We start from the raw sequence: 19,238 nt of genomic DNA, 5'->3' as shown, positions 1-19,238 counted from the left end.
TTTTTTTTTTTTCTTCTCACGATTATTCCTACAAACAGGCAAACTGATCTCTGTATATGAGATATATGTTTCTTAAATACGAGAAACAGGCAAACAAAATCTCCATATATGAAAGAGTGAAAAGAGATTATGTGCAAAAGTGATGACTGCAAAAACTAGCTGTAAAAACATATTTCGAATATTTTTTGTTACCCTTTGCTCTTAAAAATAAACTACCAAAAAGTCTGTCTGCCTCTTCCTGTGAAATTTTTATGTATACCTCCCTGATCTGCAGTGGCTAAACAATAAGTAGATAAATTAAATATTTGTTATTACAGACATGGGTAGAAGAAGTAAGAACAATTTGACACATCCAGAGCTATTGCATAATATCTGGTGATTCATAGAAGTGTAAAGTCACTAGTTTTCAAAAGATCTCAGTCTCCTTTTGGCATTTTAAAATCTGTGGTCATCCTAAATATTCTTGGAATAGAAGGCTCCTGAATAACTGATCCAGTAACTTAATTACTGTAGACATTTCTTCTCTTTTGGTGGCTGCGCCTTGGAAAATAAATAAAAAGCAGGGTGCTTATATATTACTGTATATTTTCCTCTGATGATTTTATTTTCACTGGCTTTTTGTGAGAATTCTGCTGAAAACCTGTGTGTTTGTACCGGGCACTGAATTCTCTGAGAAATCCAGCTCTGATTAGATTCTTCTGTCGTTTCCTGGCCACTTAATTACATTTCTTAAGCACAGTCACTAATATAGACTGAGGCGTATCACTTTTATGGCTTATTCAGTAGACTGCATTGCATATTTTGAATTGGTTAGCTGCATCCTATTATTAAAGGAGTCTGTAAAGGAGCATGTCTTTGTGATACTAAGTGTGCAGTTACATTTTGTATATTCAGTGACCCAGTATTTTGTAGCATTTCATGAGAGCCGTAAGAGAAATTGAACAAAGACTAAATGCATGAGTCATTATTTGCTGAAAGGATCTTGTATTCACATTTTTATCGTGTCCCTCAGAGTGAACATGCATGCTTTTTGTTTTGCAGGGATTGAAGGTTTTTTTCCTAGTGTCTATCAGAGTAAATGTGCAGTTGTCTCCTTTTGCTGTTCTTTCAACCAGAAAGTACAATGCAGCCCCAGCATGTACTCTCTAGTTCAGATAATGGCATGGAAAGTATGGAGCTTTATAGAATATCAACTAAATACTACGGTTATTTTTAAAAACTGTCCTTTCACTGAAAAAACCCACCCTTTAACTTCTAAAAAAAATATATGCATTAGTAGAATATAAAACCACTTTGACACTAAACCAGCAATTACACTATGATATAATTAATTTTATGGAAAGATAGGTAAAATGATTCAAATAGTCTATGCCAGAAGTCTGTAAGTTTTAATGAAATAATTTGAATAATTATTGTAAAAATAATTTTGTTTCTGAATACTAGAAAAATATAATTATTTGCATTTTAGTATATTTTCTTTTCTAAACTGATAATACAAGTTTGTCCAACCTCATTGGCTTGGAAGTAAGGGATGCTATGGATTTAAAAAGCCATGATGTGTACAGACCTCAAGTTAATAAAATCACTGTAGTGTGATTTTCAAGAGAGAAAACATAAGTGAAAATTTCCAAGGGTCTCTAAGCCTGAGGATCATACTTTAGGGGAATACTGAATTTTGATAATTGAGAAATTTCTATATAAATGTCTTTGGAAATGTGACAAATGTAGATGCAATATTCCAAAGGAGAAAAGGGAGCATCTTTCTTCTCTCCCTCTTGGGTTTTTGATCCAGCAGTCATGTTATGCCCTGCACAATGTCCCCATTAGATCCTGACAAGAAAAGCAGTTGCACTTTTTAATCACAAGAGCATAACATGCTTAAGCTTACCTTCATTTATTTCAAAAGTATTTTACAAGTACTTGTAAATTGTTTTCTATTTCAGAAGTAATGTGATCTGGGATTTAGGAAAAGATACTTGAATTCTGAAGACATTTGTTTGCCATGTTTGTTTATATGTTCATTGTTGAAAACATAAGAGAAATATCTGTTTTACTGAACAGAATGTGATAAAATAGCAATGTTTTGATTTATATAAAGGTATAAATCTATCTAGAGTGGGCCAGAGTGTTCATAAGCATGCACTTCATTGAAGGTTTTGATATTAGCTGTTTAAGCACGGAAAATTGGCTTACAGTGAAACTGTCTCATGGCATTGTCAACACTCTGCTGGTTAAAAGATTTAAAACTTTATTAAACTTATGGCATGGTTGCCTGTTGTCTCAGCCAGCTTTCATCTCACTGACAGGTCTCTGGAATTATTTTAAAAATTGGCAACGTCCGTTGCTCCTGCCTGGAATTACAATTGAAGTTATGTCTGTTTGGACATCTTTGCCCTTCTGAAAACCAGGCTCCCCACCAATACCCAGTTTTAGCTGCATGAAATAAAGGTTGAATCCATATATAGACAATTTTTCTGATTTTCTAGTTTTCATCAGAAAATATTGCTTAGTGTGAGATTTAGCAATGAGATATCTCTTTTTTTTTCTGGCCTTTTTTCAGATTTAGGGGTCTGGATTTCTTTAGAGGATGCTGCATTATTGTTAACAGTGATCTTGGTAGGAGATAGTCACAGATAATAAATGTCAGATTAAGTTGTGTTATAAATGCATTATTTTGCATTTGGCTCAATATTTTTAATTTTTTGTCTTCTTTTTATTATAGCAACAGCAAGGAGCAAATCAAAAGTTTTAGCAAAGACAAGTACAACCAAAAAAACCCCAGTGAAACAGAATAATTATTTCCTGTTGTCAGTTCTCCTTTTGAAAAATCCCAGCTTTAAATCTTGTTGAAATCTTTTGAATTCTCTGGATATGACTGAGTATGTGGGCTTGATTTGATGATTTTCATTTTCAATAGTCTTTGAAACTTATTGGCTCCTGATAGTTATCCTGACTGGATAACCTTTGTGTTATTAACCACCACTACAAAATGTGTGACAGGAATGTCGCCTCTCAAGGAATGGATGACAAATTCTTCAAAGATGAGGCAATACATGTTCTGTAGTCACCCTACAGAAAATTGTTGGTGATACTAGAATAGTTTTTAGTGTTTAGCATAATGAAGTTTTTTTAAAAAAGAAGATAAACATGTTGTTTAAAGAGTAGTCTGAATATAAGAACAATTTTTGTTTCAACCATTCAATTTTTTGTTAAATTTTGTATACTGAATTTTCCAACAGAATGTTCAGACTTATTAGTGTTTTGCCATATTACAATTTACTCTGCAAAAAACAATCATACTATAGCCAGGGCTTATTATTTTAAGAAATAGATTTCTGAAGTTCAGACTGCTATTTGTCAGGGTGTTATAGAAAAGTTATAAATAGATTTTAAATCCCCAACAGCAGCATTTCTACTGAGATATAAGTAATAAGAGGAAAATAGCTTTTCTTGTGAAGAAGATCTGTCTTAAAGTAATGGTTTTGGGAAAAGCCATGAAATATGGATGCAGATGTTAGGCACTTTTGAGAATCTCAGACTCCTAGCTGGAGTAAATTTGGTGATATCAGAACCACAGGTTTTCTAATATAATGAAAGGAACCTCGGGACTGCAGATGTATTCTTCCCTCTTTCTTCTGTCTCTCCATTCCTTCATATGCTGAAGGCATAGAGGAATAATCTGAAGGTGCTCACATCCTGGATGTGCAGTAGCCCATCCATCGCATAACTACTTGTCTGAAATTTTCGGGAAGTTTGAGTTGTATATCCCCCTCCTCCTTTGCATTATCCATCTGAATTCCAAATAAGATTTTATCTTTGCCGTGGACCTATTTCTTTTTTATCCATTTGTTACTAACGTAACAAATTCAGAAGACTTAAATGTTATTTCTAATCAGAGTAAGTGTTCATTGGTGTTATATGTGATGCGGCTTCCATACAAGAGAACATGGACAATCAGCATTGAAACTTCCTCATACGGCTGCAACATTGGAGGCGTTGCATACCAAACTGCTACTTAAGTGTTCTCATACTTGTGATTTCACCCTGAACTTGTGTTCAAGGCTAGGTATCTTCCACACGATATTGTGTAAAAATGGTGAAGATAGCATGTTAAATCATATCAACTGTAAAAGTAATTATTAATAATTTTAGAGTAATTGTACCACTATTCCTTAGTGTACTACTTACTGTAAGAAAAATGTGCAGGCCACCCAAAACCAAGAATTCTGGGTGTCTTCTAATTTAAATTGCCTTTTTTCATCTTGCTATTTGCTTTGTATCCACTTCTGATATCAGCGTGTTTCAATTTTATCTCCCATGCTGATCTTGAATCATTACTGGAGAAAAGCCTCCATAACTCCAGTCCCTATGAAGAGATACAGTTCAACTCAAAGTCTACTTTTTTGTTGCCTACCCTCAGAATGGGGTGTCATAAAAGACGACCTGAAAAGACAGTATGATCTCTCAGGAGAAGGCTCTGAAGATAACTGTTTTAAAAATATGTTTTATTGGAAGGCCTGATGCAAACAGATTCTCTAATGGAAGAGATCTGATGTGCAGTTGGACACAATCACAGCACTGTGCCTAAAAGCTAAAGGCCTCCTGTTAAAAGGTGATATAGGACTATATAGGTCCTGGATCCCTGGGGTTGACAAGGTTGTGATTTTGCCATGGTCACAAGATACTTTTGATGGCAAAGAACAGGAATGTGTGTGGATTCAGGAAGAGTAACTAAGAAATGAAATGCATATCTATATAAGATCTATCGCTTTTTGCTCTTTTGCCATCTTGTATTATTGGCCTCAATATTCCAGTCAACTATGGAATGTGCAAAGAACCGGGAAGTTTAAAAAAATGCATAAGCAGAAAACTGTTTTTGCAATAAAACTGGTGTCCAGGTTGTGCTACTGGAACAAACCTATGTTTGGTTTTTGGGCACCAGAACAAATGAACCCATGTACTAGAATATTTTAAGTATTTATATTTTGCTGTACTACATGAAACACTAGCATAATTACTGTTAGACAGCAGTTAGCTTGACAACAGAGGGAATCAGGAAAGGAAATCACGTCTGTGTTGAAGCTCCCTTTAATAGTCAACTAGCTTAAGAAAGAAGTTCAGAGTACTAATTTTCTCTTGATCTTTGGAAGTAACGTATATTAAAAAACCCCTCCTCTTCTTGTGCTGGTGCTTGAGCTTGATCACTGAATCAGATGATAAAACAACTTTTCACATGTCCCCATCAAAATCACTTGTGATTCTTCACTTCCAAAGGCTGTTCATATGAGCATTTTTATAGGGATACCTAGCACTGATGTACTAGCACTAACCTTACTCATGCAGTCATTCCCTTTTTTTATGAGATAATCATCCTAGAGACATTTTAAGGCACCTTCAAGCTTGCCATTAGCGATGAAACATGGAGACTTATACTCCTTCTTGTTAAACTCTATCAAGGAGATTTTACTGAAAATTAAAGTGTTTGTGAGTATATATGATAAGGCCCTTATGATCTTGAATTCTTAATCTTGGCCATCCACTGATTTTTGGAGTGCAAAGGTGTTTTTTTTTTTAAATGGTGAGGAATAAATTATTATTGTCATGTTGCTAGTCTAAGGCTGATTACGTTTCTCAGCTAACCCTCTCCTTTACTTTGAGTTCATAGACAAGGAGGTATCAAATACTGTAGGCAGGAAATGCTGTCCTATTCCAGCCTAGAAGAGTCTTTGTGGCGATACTCATTCTAAGAAGGAAGAATAAGGGGCAAATCATTCCTAATCATAGGAAGCTAGAAGATAAAGTTTATGAATAAACTAACAAAATGATATTCGAAAATTTGGGAGTGGGAATGATAAGAAACATCTCGAAAGCAGGAATATTTCTGGGCATGTATCTAGGCAAGTAAATAAACCAAAGTATCACAGTTTGTTCCTGCACGGGTACTGAGCTCGTGCTTACACCCAGCAAGTCCCAGCTCCTGTACAGTGTGCAGGAGCAATGTCCAACACTCCCTTCTTGTTTCCCACAAGCATTGCTATTACAGAGAATGTAAAGCAATGACAGAAGCTTAGATTAGAAATATCCTGGACTGCATTTTATTTTATGTCCGTCTTCCCTAGCACCGATTTTTTTGTTTGTTTGTTTGTTTTATGTGGGCAGTATTTATAAAGCTGTAATGGTGATTTACAGCTTTATCTTTTTTCAAATTGTTATTAAGCAAAATCTGTTTATCTTTTTGAGTATTACTTCCTTAGATTTTGAATTTATCATATTCTTCATTCCTTCATGAGCTTCTCTGCCCAACATATCAACTAGAGCAAGACTACTGACAGCAAGACATACAACTCCCAAGTAAAATAATTAATGAAAGCATGTTAGTCCACTTTGTTGAAATGCATGTCTCTCTGTTCGTTTGCAGGTCCCCTGTATTTTTAAGATAATAGCAGAGTAGTCCTGAACATGTTCCCAGTCCAGGTCCTTGCAGTATTTATAGGCTCCTATGTTAGTCCCTCTGATTATACATAATTTGCATAAAATGTCAGTCATCTCACTGTTTCTGCTACAATTTTTAATCACTTTATTTTGCGTGATGAATAGGTGTATTATGCCTCATAATCTGGAACTGAAACGTCAACTCCAGGTTCCTGTATAAGTGAAAGACTTTTTCTTAAATCCAGAATTTTTGAACTCAAAAACTACCGTTTGCAGATGGTGAGACAACATGGTCCTACCAGTGTTAGGCTGACCTGATCTGAAAATGGCTTTTGATTCAGTAAGTGTTCTCCTAAGGCAACTTTTTGAGAAAGAGAGAAGATAGGATTTCATATTAAGTTGAATTAAGTTGAATTACATAATTGCCAGTCTTTGCCAGCCTTGCAAAGTCCTCAAGTATTTTGCTGGACCAGCCTTTGCCTGTGAGCCTGTATCTTTGATGATTCTCGACAAAGAGTTTTCAGAATGTCTGGCAAAATGTTGAATCTCTTGGCTATGAACGTGTTTTCCATGTTGCTTCCTGTCTTGCAGAAATGTGTGTTATTCCTAACGACTTTAGAAGTTTGACTTCTTTTTCTCGTGTTTCTTCCAGTAGCATAAAAATTTCCGCTCAACATTCCCTTAAGCCAGTGCTTTAAGGTAGAGCTATGGCAAAAGTATGCATGGAATAGGGCAGCTACAGTGCTTGTCAAAGCAGAGTAGGTGATCGATCCTAGGCTGGCACTTGTCTCTAAAAGTCTCTAGGGATGTTGCATGTAGAGGGGCTGTCCTGCTGCAGTTAATGCTGCTGCAGTCTCCCTTTGCTGTATGTGGTTAAACTGTGTAGAGGAACAGAGCTGTCACAAGGCACAAGAGCAGTTCCTAGTGCAGAATAAACAATCAGCAAGGTAAAGCAGCGGTACAGCATAAAGCATAGATAAAATGCTTCCCTGTTAGTTTAAATGACTGAGAAAAAGAAAATAAGTCATAAAGTCCCTCTGTTTCTGAAAAGAAATTTATGCTTTAATATTGTATTTTTATAACATGGAATACCGTTTTGAAGTCATAGATAATGTTTCTACTTTCAGTTAAACTGATCTAATACCTTTTCTTCTCATGTTTTTGCTAAACTGTAATTTTTCTTCATGGGCCAATGCTAGCTAGAAGATGCTTCCTTATCATTAATGTCAGTTTTTAGCCTTTACACTATTGATCAGTAACTGCACTTGAATTCTGCATTCAGAGATAGTCTCTAATGCATTATTGAAGGTATTTCTAAACTAATCTAAAAAGGCAAAAAGGGGATAGAGAAGAAATATCTATAACCTCTAGCACAGTAATATATTTCTGTCCACTTTTCACAAAACTAGCTTTTAGAAACCCTTTTTTTTCTGATGATGGTAATTCTCCTAAGATTTTATCCATATTTTAAGTGTTTCTATCTGCAGATCTGAGTAAGAATTTTCTAATATGGCTATAATTATTCACTTCCTTTCCCCCTCTACTTCTCTCTGTCCCCTCACCCTCTCCCCCTCCCCAAAATTTCTATGTATCAAATTCAAAATTCTAACTGACTGCCATTGGTTCTTATCATCTTGCTGCAGGACTTACAGATGTAGGGATGTAGGGACGTAGGGATGTAGGGAAATAGCCAGATAGTGGAAAGGTAAAAGTTCTTTAGGTTGTGCTACTAATAGCATATCATCCATATAAATCCAAATAATCTAATCCATTGCTTTGGGAAATATCACACTAGTGATGAGGATAAGTGACCTCAGTGCCAAATGTAAGGAATTTAATTTGATTTGTTTTTCCTTCTCAGCAAAGTTTCAGTTATATCCAGCATTAATCTAATTTTTGGAAAAAACATCCTGTGGAGGAAGGACATCAAACTATGTGATCGTGGTTATCCTTCTCTCATTACTATACATGAATTTATTAATTTTATAACTGTTTTGTATTAGTTCACCTGGATATGCATTTCAGAATTGTTATATACCATGAAATATTCTTTGCCAATTGTAAAAGCCAAATCTGTCCAACTATCCATTTTGATTGTTTTTCTCCCGTAAAATTACAGAATCTTGATCTTTGCTTTCTGCTCCGTCAACTCAAGCATCTTGAATGTCTTTTATAGTCTCTTACAAAGTTAGCCCAGCTCCCCAGCCTGACATCCAGTTGCTCTCATGCTTGAAAAGTGCTTCAGTGAGCACACATTTAACCTTTCTTGTTGCTTAGCTCAACAATGAAAGTGAAGGTTAACTAAAAAATACTGCCGATCCCAACAATCTGACAATAACAGTACTGAGAGTGAAGTCATCACTAACCTGTAAAACCTTTCCTGAGTGTCCTTACCAAATGTTTTAAATCACCACTTTCCTTAATTGCTTTTTTCCCTGTTTCTTTACTGTGTTTTCTTAGCTGGTTGTTCATATTCTACTTAAGACTCAGTTATTGAAAGTACTCTGTAATTTTTGTAATAAACTTGTCTTATCAAAGGTGCTGAGAACCTGTACGGCTTGAACAATTCCCTCTCAGTGCTTCTCAGATATTTGCCAGTTGGGTCTAGTTGGTCTCGGCTGGCCTTCTTTTTTATTAGTTCTCTTACCTCTTCTAGAAACACTGTTGTTGATGGAAGAAGTGACCAATGTTAGGTCCAAAATCTTCTAATAAGTATCCCTGGACTTTATTTAGAATTTCATCATTTGTATCTTGACTTTGGAGAATCCTACTGAAAAATAACTTGTTGGGTAAAGCAGATTATGGTGGTAACAGGAACTGTAAAGCATGAATTAGTTGGGATGTTTATATACACATGGAGTTACGAAATGAGCATTCATTTCTCCTGTGGAATATTAAAAAAAACCTGGCATCTTATTTTCTTTTTAAAGTAAGATTAGAGTAATTAAGTTTACCTTCATTGCAGCAGAATGCAGAATGCATCTAAGGGCTCGTTTATATTACAAGACTAGATTTATCTTAAACTTGTTTCATTTTAAAGTGCCTTTGATTCCCACAAAACTTTCTTGGAAGAACTGGTTATATATTTCAGCTATTGTGTTTCTAGTAGTTCTGCAAGGACTGTTCAACATTGGTGTGCTTCCTGTCAGAAGAGGTTGGTCTTTTCCTCCGTATGTTCTATACTGTTGTCATCTTGACCGGATGCTACCTTTCCATATCAAAGCTGCTAGGCAGCCAGGATCACCCTTTTCACTTCCACACGCTTTCTAGAGTAGCTAGTGAACTTCCCTATGGATTTTTACAAAGATCTGGGAAGACATTTTCTTCTTTGGAAAGCTGCATGTTGAGCCTCTTTTATGGAAGACTTGCTTTAGCGCAGACATCTCTTAAGATCAGAAACTAAGGGGGTATTTATGAGCTGGTCTTAGCGCTGCAGAAAAGCAAAGTAGCTCTGACAGAAATACCTACTTCAGGGATCTGATCAAGCCCAGTACTTGAACTACTATGGAGCTAGTTCTTTTAACTTGAAAAATGTTGCAAAGTCATGTCCTACCAATACATAATAGCTTTTTACGGAAACACAAATTATTTTTCTGTAAACTTTGTGGTCTCTTTCTATGTCATATAGAGTTAGATGCTGCTTTAAAAATACATGTTTAATTCCATCTCACCAGCATGTTGAGAATGACAGTTGAATTTGAAATTTAAAGTTTTATGTACCATGGTAATTTCCAAGAGTTATGGAACGCAGCTGTCTCATGTCATAGCGGTCCAGCTGATGTTCCCTAGCATGAACACGTTTAGCCTGCCAGCTTTGTCTTGGAGAAACTTCTGCACACAGCCCACCATTCACTGATGAGCCATCACTGATTTAATTCACTGTATTTAATAATGGGCCTTTACCTCACATTACTGAAGAAACTGGACATTTTCACAGCGATTATTTTCTGCTTGCTCTTTTGTGGAGGTATCGAAACAGCTTGGTATGACCTTTTTCATCTATTCCAGACTGAAATGTGAACCACAGAGATATTTTAAAACTGAAGTTCATTGTATGATATCACATATATATTGTAATTGTGGTTACAATAGTGAGAGAAAAAAAGATACACAGACTCACATTGATTAGTAAAGTTACAGTTTTAGGAGTTCAACAATCCAAAACAGCCTGCAGAGATGTTATTAGGCAAAACAATTCTGATATGACTGTCCGTGTTGCTGATATTTTCTTGCTGTTTGATCATTATTGAAGTAGCTATATTTTTTATTTAAGGGTGATAATACCCTAGTAATAATGGAGTGTTTCTTTGAAAGAAAATTCTCCTCTTCATCAGACTTAAAGGTTTCCTTTCAAAAACCAGAATACTTTCGACTGCTGGGAAAAGCACCTGCTGCACGATCCCTGTGGTAAGAAACTGAAACACTTTAAAAAGATTAGACTCGAAATTAGATGCAGTGATGTACAGACAAAGTGTATTATGATATATTCTCTGTGATGGCTGAGGGAAAAAACTGTGGTGTCAGAATGCCTTTTCTAGGAGTATGAACTTAGTATTATTGAGGTGGAGAAAATCCAGGTTGCTGCCAAGTCTGTATTTTTCCCATGTCATGCCACTTCATCACGGCTTAAATTTATTACAGTCAAATTTGGCTGGAGTGTGGTGCTTTATATGAAACATAATTTATTTATAAGCTAGTTTGCACAGGTAGAAGATACCTTGCTTGTGAAATTGTGGAAAAATTTGTTTATAATTATTTAATGCCAATGAGACTGTTTACACATTTGCTTTCTATTATTTTCACATTCTTACCATATTTTGAAAGTGAGTTCTGATGACTGTTGCTAGAAATAATTAGTCCATTGATTTTCACTGTTTATTTTTAAATGGTATGTAAAAAAAGAAGTATTTTTAGTTCTACAGTATGTTTAGCACATCAGACTGAAGTAGATGCTACAGCTATTTTAGCCTAACCATTGAAAATTATGTCAAAATTTGACTTGCTACAAACTAAAAAAAATAAATATTGCATAATTTCATTTGAGACCTAGAACACAAAGAAAACGCTGGACCTAGTAACACGAAACAAGAAATACTGAAACTGCACAATTTAAAAAATAGTTTAAACTAAATGCCTTGACCAGCATGTACATTTGTAGGCACTAGTACTGTGGCAAGGCACTAATCAGCTAAGTACCATAATCCTCCTTATAGGGTAAATTCTTACTTGACCTCCAGCTATATACAGCACATGGTAACAGCATTAAACTATAACACTCCTCTCATGCTCTCAATAGCTTCCCATTGGGTCAGCTCTCTGGCTTGAACTGCTGTTGTTTCATATACTAAAATTTTTTTTTTAAAAATTTTTTTTTTTCCTAGATGCCTTATAATTTGTAATTGCATTTTGGGGGAAGGGAAAGGATTGTAAAATATATCTAAAAAATCATGTCTCAAAATTAAGAGACTGTTCATATGATTTCACTGAACCTAGAGGATTAAATGAAAGACCTAGCCAGAACAGAAATTGATGTATTCTCATGAACCCGAGGCTTCGTACTTCCCAGATGTGCAGTGGCTGATCAGAAGGTAAAGCAGGGAAGAAAGATGCTGAATGTGTTGTGTGAAAACAATGTGTAATGCTCAGCATTTCTTGTTCTTTTGGGGGATGATTAATTTTTTACTTTTAGCAAAAAAATCTCAATGGAAGTACTGAAAAACTTCTTATTGTGCTTCAGATGTATGAGAATAGTATCTTTAACAAAGTCTTGTACTTTTCTTTAAATTAGTATTTTAAATTGTATTATATTTTGTGACAAAAAATATTTCTTGAAAAATTGGATTTCTTTTCATAAAAATAGTATATGCAGAATTTTGGAATTTTCTTGTATTTTATATTTTAAGCCCTTTTTAGTAACAATTCAGTATTGTATTAACTCATTCTTATGTTCTAATGTTTCTGTGACCTACTATTCTTTTAACACTTTGATCTGAAACTCATTTGAATCCTGCTGTATGGCAGCTGTTAATTGATTCCACCCTTCTGCAAATGATTTCTATGTCATCAGTACTGAGACAGATAAGTAGAATGTGTATTCTGACCAATTATTCTCAAAAGCAATTTAATCCATTTAGCATTGTTTTTATGATTAGATTTTTTAACAAGAGATTTTACTGAAAAAGTAGGTGAGATATTTCTTGTTTACATGTTAAGTGGAATTAATTAGCAAAATAATAATTTTGAAAATATTCAAAAGAAGAAATAAAGAAAAATCTCAGGATGTTTAACCTATTTGTAAAAGGTAAGCATTCATCAATGTAGCTGAATGAACAGTAAAATTAAAATATAGCTATTTTATTTCTCTCTCTACAGTTCTCTAAAATCAAATTGTATGATACAAGGGCTACTGAAAAGTCAGTGAAAATATAGGAGGATGAAGTAATTTCTACTTGTAGTCTCATTTTCCTATCATCTGTGATGTTCTTGATGTAACAGAAAACCGTCAAACAACCTTATTACCTAAATATTTGTAGATTAGTAAAGGATACTTAAAATCACTAGTTTTGTTCAGCAGTTCCTCATTTTTTCCATGTTACAACTCTTTTCCCCACACAAATTGAAATTAGCCCTTGAAAGGTGCAATGCTGAATTTTTGCTGTGATTTGGAAGTATTTGTATTGTTTTGTATGTCTGTGCAATCCTGTCAAGTTCAAAGCAAAGTTGTTATCAGTGGTGAATTTAATTATGTTAATGTTTTGTTTCTACAGATTTCCTTTCATTCCATTGATCCCAGCCTGCAGTCAGTGAATTTATATTTTTAGATAAAATCTGACAGAGATCAACATCTGCAGCATCGCCCTCATGCTTCAGTAAATTTTATAATCATCATTGTAAACTTAATTCATTATTGTTTGGAGATATTTAGCTGGAAGGTATTTTAATGGTTCAGGATATGGTTGGTATAAAATAAAATTTGTAAGGCATGGCTGAAATGAGAAATGAAATAACGTCTGAGATGAACTTAGTGAGTTGCTTAGATTAGCTGAGTGTTAGATGTACTTCAGGGCAGCCTGTTTAAAACTATATTGGTTAAGAAATGTGATAAATACCTTACCTTTTTATCAGAGTAGGCTGTTTTACATGAATTAGCTTGCAAATTGTGCATTGGTTGCTTACGTTCTTTCTTTTTTTGGGAGAGGTGAGAATTCAAGGAGAGGGGAACAGACAGATCAGGAGATTAATCTAGTATAAAACTAGACAGCATAGAAGAACTGCAAAAAGAGATCTTGGTGGAAACTGGAATTGCTTAGAAGTAAAAAAAAAAAAAAGCTATTTTTTCAACAAGCTGGAGCCATAGCTGCTTTGGAGAGTGTGCAGAATGATTTCTCATGCACAATGTGACTCAGCAAAAGCAAAAATTATAAGCAGAGAATGAGGAAAGGAGTTAATTCAATACCAGCTAGTCTCTTAGAAACACTGCCAAAAATAGGTAAACATTTTGCAGATTCTTCAGTATGGCAAAGGAAGTGTGTGGAAACGCTTTCATAGGAGTACCTAACAGTGAGAGAGTAGGAACCTCCCTGAGAAAGGCAGCCAGATCTTAATTTTGCCCGGCAAGTTTTCTGGGTTCACTGCACTCACAGGAGTTTTGGTTGCAAGGTCCGGAGTGTGTTCAGCTCATCTCCTTGCAGCCTAGGAACGTTTTTGCAAGGTGTGATGATGGTGTTTTATCTGCCCCCTGTCACTGTTGTTTAAAAACAAGTGCCTGACTCTCTGCTGAATACAGCGCATAGAAGGGGCCCCCGTACAGGAGAGACATTGAGCTGTTGGAGCGAGTCCAGAGGAGGCCACAAAGCTGATCAGAGGGCTGGAGCATCTCTCCTATGAGGACAGGCTGAGAGAGTTGGGGCTGTTCAGCCTGGAGAAGAGAAGGCTCCAGGGAGATCTAATTGCAGTTTACCAGTACCTGAAGGGGCCTACAGGAAAGCTGGCGAGGGACTGTTTATCAGGGAGTGGAGTGACAGGACAAGGGGGAATGGGTTTAAGCTGAAGGAGGGTCGATTTAGATTAGATGTTAGAAAGAAATTCTTTACTGTTAGAATGGTGAGGCACTGGCACAGGTTGCCCAGAGAGGTTGTGGAGGCCCCATCCCTGGAAGTGTTCAAGGCCAGGTTGGATGAGGCTTTGGGCAACCTGGTCTAGTGGAAGGTGTCCCTGCCCATGGCAGGGGGGTTGGAACTAGATGATCTTTAAGGTCCCTTCCAGCCCAAACCATTCTATGATTCTATGATTCTAAGTACAGAAGTTTAGTAGAACTAGTCTTATATGAGCATTCAGGAAGCAACAAATGCTGTTTTCCTGACAGAAGCCATATAGTAAAGGAGAGACAAAGCTGTGCTTGGTGTATTTGACAAGGTCTCTAACAAGAAACCCTGTCTCTTGCAAAGCTTTTGTCACAGAGTTCCAGTGGGAACCGTGCACTTTTACCTACTCTGAATCATTCTTTCATGTACTGAAAGGATCACATTTTGAAAACAGTTAAGCAAAATTACGATATGTACAGGAGAAAAAATTTCAGTTTTAATTTTCCAGTCAATTTTATTCCTTGCTAATTTATAGGAAACAGAGAACAAAATATTAAAGTATTGTCTAGTAAATTATAATTAGGTCTTACAAGTAGGTGACCAATGTTCAGTTTTCAAGTAGCTGATGATGGCTCAGGCCCACTGAGCCCTTACTATTTTTTAATTGACCCAAACATACTTATTTATAAAAGTTTCCAAGTAAATATAGATGAATTCAGGTACCTATATGTTTGAACATATCTTTAGAAAGATATTCTCTTGAAAGTTTTCTCCAGTTCAGATGTGTCTTCTATTGGTTTGAGAACAAGACTAGTAGCCAGGAAGATCTGGTGATATAAATACTTTACATATTACAGTGTTTTTGAAACTTACCTTTTAAAATTTCCTTTTCCTTACTACGCTTTGGTTAATTCTTTAAAAATCTAAATCAAAACAGAAGAGTGTTTTCTCTTCAAGGAAGAGTACAAATGAAAGTCAAACACTTTCAAGCTATGTAGTTCCATTACTGAAATCAGAGCCATCAAAGCAGAATAGCTGTCTTATATTCTTCTATGTCGTATTTTAAGTACTTCCTATTGTAGTGTGGGGTGGTTGAATAATTTCAGGAGGTGAGGTTACAGTCAAGTTATTTGCTTTTTCATAGTGCTTGTGATATCTGTAATGCACTGCAAATAAGATTTCCATCCGTGTAAGGTTAAGAGTTGTGTGTTAAAAGACTAAATGTATTGATAAATTACAATAAAAAATAAATATACAGTGATAATTAGTAGAAAATGAGTTTCAGTTTCTATATCTGAAAAAATAATATTTATAGAATGTGCCTGATGAAGAGATTCATGTGCAGGTTCTAGAGTTTTCTAACCATAACAGAGATTTTATTTTATCATTGTTTCAATGAAGCAGTAATCACAATGGCCTCGAGGATTTTTCAGTGCTGTGGTAACCTTTTCAGAAAAGGTGATAATCCTTCTGACAAGAGATATACAATGCTTACTTGAGCTGGCAGCTGGATGGTGCATATCACAGCTGTTGACACACATTTAAAGTTCTCTTAACTTTTAATGTTCCAGGAAAGTCCCAGAAACGTAGGAGTAGTCATTTTCCATGATGTATCTAGCTGGAGGTACATGAGGAAAGGCTTTTATTAAGCTATCTTTAAGGTAGTTAATGGTGAGAAATGGATTAGACAAAGGCTGGTGAAGGTGAGTGAGAATTAGCTTGTGATCTAAAAATAACAGCAGATTTTTAATAGTAGTGACTGGCCATAAGTTTTCACAAGTACTGTTCCTCCTACCATGATCTACTAATACTGGTTTAAGATGTGTACAACTATGTGTGTCACAGGTATTTTTAAAATGAATAAAAGTGACTAATGGTAAAGGGGGGCTAATTGTGGTATGATGACCAGTAAAGAGAATGACAGGTTTGAATACTAAGTGGTATGGTGACTGCTGGGCAGGATGAGTCCTCTCCTGCCAGCAAGGTTTCTGGCTGATCAGGTGTACAGGTACAGCTAATTTATTTCTGATGGATGGGATTACAACTTCTGGCATTTGATCCGGGTAGTGAAGTTAGATCCCTTCAGCAGGGATGAAATTAACTAGAAAGGGAGTTTGATAGTGCCAATCAACACAGGTCAGGAATTAAATTAGTTACTTTTATCTATTAGGCTGCTTTCTCTGCAGAAAAAGGTTGCATTTTAAGGAAGGTTCTTATTCTTGCATGTGGCCTAGTAGTTGCAACATACAAGGCACCTGTGTAAAGCTTTTTCCTTCCCAAAATTGTTGGAATAGATTGAAGACCTATCTGATCTTCACATTACTGTCAGCCGCAGGTGGTGTTCCTATATTCACGTCTTAGCAACAAAATGGAGGAAAGGCAATGACTGCTTGTGGTAAATGTAACAGACAAGGTTAGAAAATCTTTGTGTAAGAGGTATAAAAATATAATGCTAAATTGGCACATCCTCCTCTCATTAACATAGTTCATGCTAGAAAAAAGGGTGGATTTTTTAGTAAATCTTGTGCCAGTTCCTCAGATGATGTGTTTTCCTGATAGAAGTACATTTGTCTCAGCAAAAAGTCTACAATACGAAAGTTTTTACTCATACAGAAATTCCATCTTTTTATCCCCCCAGCCTCTCCCCCTATGACTTTGTAGCAGTGACATTTCCAGAAGAGATTTCTCCAATATTCTTTGCATCCATATGAGAACACTGTGACATGGAGTCATATATATATTTATATATATACGCACACATACGTGTGTGTGTGTGTATAATCTCCTATATGTGGCTAAAACAATTCTTACTATTCTGTTGTTTATATTGCTATAGATACATGTAGACAGATGTTTAATCCTGAAGAATGTACGCTTGGTCTGCGCTAAGATGTGTGAGATTTGTCTGGTTTCATGTGTTACACAGTTCATGATGGAGCTGATCCTATAAACAATACTCCCTAGAATGTTTTGATGTCTTGGAGGATCAAATCCATGCAAAAATCTGTGGCTGTGACTACAACTTGATTCATATGTAATATAGACTGAGTATACACAGTATGAGAATTAACAGTAGAGTATGTGTACATTCCATGTGCACACATATTTGTCTCAATCTTGCAATGAGATCCACATGGATGAATGCCATATCTGTTGAGTGCCAATTATTCCAATTGGGTTTGCGTAAAGATAAAAGGTTTTGCCTACATGGGGGACAGAATTGGGGAGGGGAATTAGGCACAGTTTTTATTATAGGCATGGCAGAAATTTTCAGCAATGTAGATAATCTGCTTTTGGAACAACTTATTTTGGCATGTAGCATATGTTTCATCAGCTGACGTATTTAAATGAAAAATATTTATCTTACTTAAGGTAAATTTCCACATCTAATCTGTGTTGTCTTAATGAAAACTTGTATTCTTTGCAAACTTTCTGGTAGTTCTGTTGTCCTAATTGTGTGTTCCCGTTGGCCGTTCTGGTTTTAGACTTATGAAACTTTGTTCGTGTCACATTAGAACGATTCAAATTGATTCCCCAGTAGCAGAATCCATAGAGTTTTTGTTAAACTTACAGAGGTTATGATTTGTGCTGGTACTAACATGACACTTTAATAAGACAGATAGGACATCTTAGCTTCACCATAAGCAAATAGGCATCCAAATGATGCTTATATTACTTGTCATGCTTCACAGGAAGAGTTGCATTTTTGCAAGATTGAATTAGTTTCCTCATTTGCAGATGCCATTGTAAGGCTAAAGGACTTTAATATTTACAAGGCAAGACGGGGTCCAAATCTTTCAAGCACAGTTTAATGACCCTGTATGGTACCCTAGACAGGATGCCAATTTGCCAGTCACTCCCCTGCGCACGCTCTGCTCACGCAGTCGTGGTTTTCCCTTGCTGAGCAGAGACTTCATTTCCTTTCTGGCTGTGAGTAGAGCATTTTCTCTCCTACCAGCTAGGCAAAGCCCTTTCTACTTTCCTGGGCACCAAGGTGAGCCTGTTTTTCCTTCTCCCTTTCACTAAGTTGAAGCCTTTCCTTTCCTTATCCCTTCGCTTTGCTCTCCCTTTTGCCATGCTTCCCGACACTAGGCAGGATCTCCTGGTTGCTGCCTGCCAAGCTGTCCTTCAGAATCAGTGGCCATTTGTGAGGGTAGAAAACATTTTCAAAGGGATCTTAATTATAAAGCTAGAACTAAATATAAAAGGAAAGGGCTGATAACACAAATAGGTTCACATACATATTTTCATTACTTAAAGCTTGAGCTGATCTATCTTATCCCAGAGAAGGCCCACCTCTCAGTTTCTTTTATCCACATCTGGGATATTTGCTCCAGTTTCCTGCAGGTAATTCCTTCAGATCTGGGGTGAAAAAACTAAGCACAAATCTGGACATGTGTGGAAGTAGCATTTTAAATGCTTGTTACCCTGTGTCATGTAAAGGGTAAGTGCAATTCCCACACCCTGTTAGAATTGATAAAGGCAGGATCTGAAGCTCCAGTTTGTTTTTTCCCTAGGAATCACTAGTCACTATTTAATTGATCTTTTTTTAATCAAGTAGCAAACAATGTTGTAGCAAACAAACATATAACACTCATACTATATTCCAGACAAACCCTCTATTAAAATATTGCATACGATAAGATCATGTGCTTCAGTCAATCACTTGTCAGTGTCAGGAAAGAGTATCTACTGATAATTCTTTTTTCACCTTCCTCTGAA

At 36.0% G+C, this 19,238-nt stretch overlaps 1 protein-coding gene across 50 annotated transcripts in view; it reads left to right on the top strand.

The window, feature by feature from the left end:
- RIMS2 (regulating synaptic membrane exocytosis 2) overlaps positions 1-19,238 on the top strand; it is a 502,429-nt gene that overhangs the window by 200,929 nt on the left and 282,262 nt on the right. The window lies entirely within an intron of this gene.

Source organism: Grus americana, chromosome 2, assembly GCF_028858705.1.
Source record: "Grus americana isolate bGruAme1 chromosome 2, bGruAme1.mat, whole genome shotgun sequence".
Classification (NCBI taxonomy): Eukaryota; Metazoa; Chordata; class Aves; order Gruiformes; family Gruidae; genus Grus; species Grus americana.
This window is presented reverse-complemented; position numbering and strand designations above follow the sequence as displayed.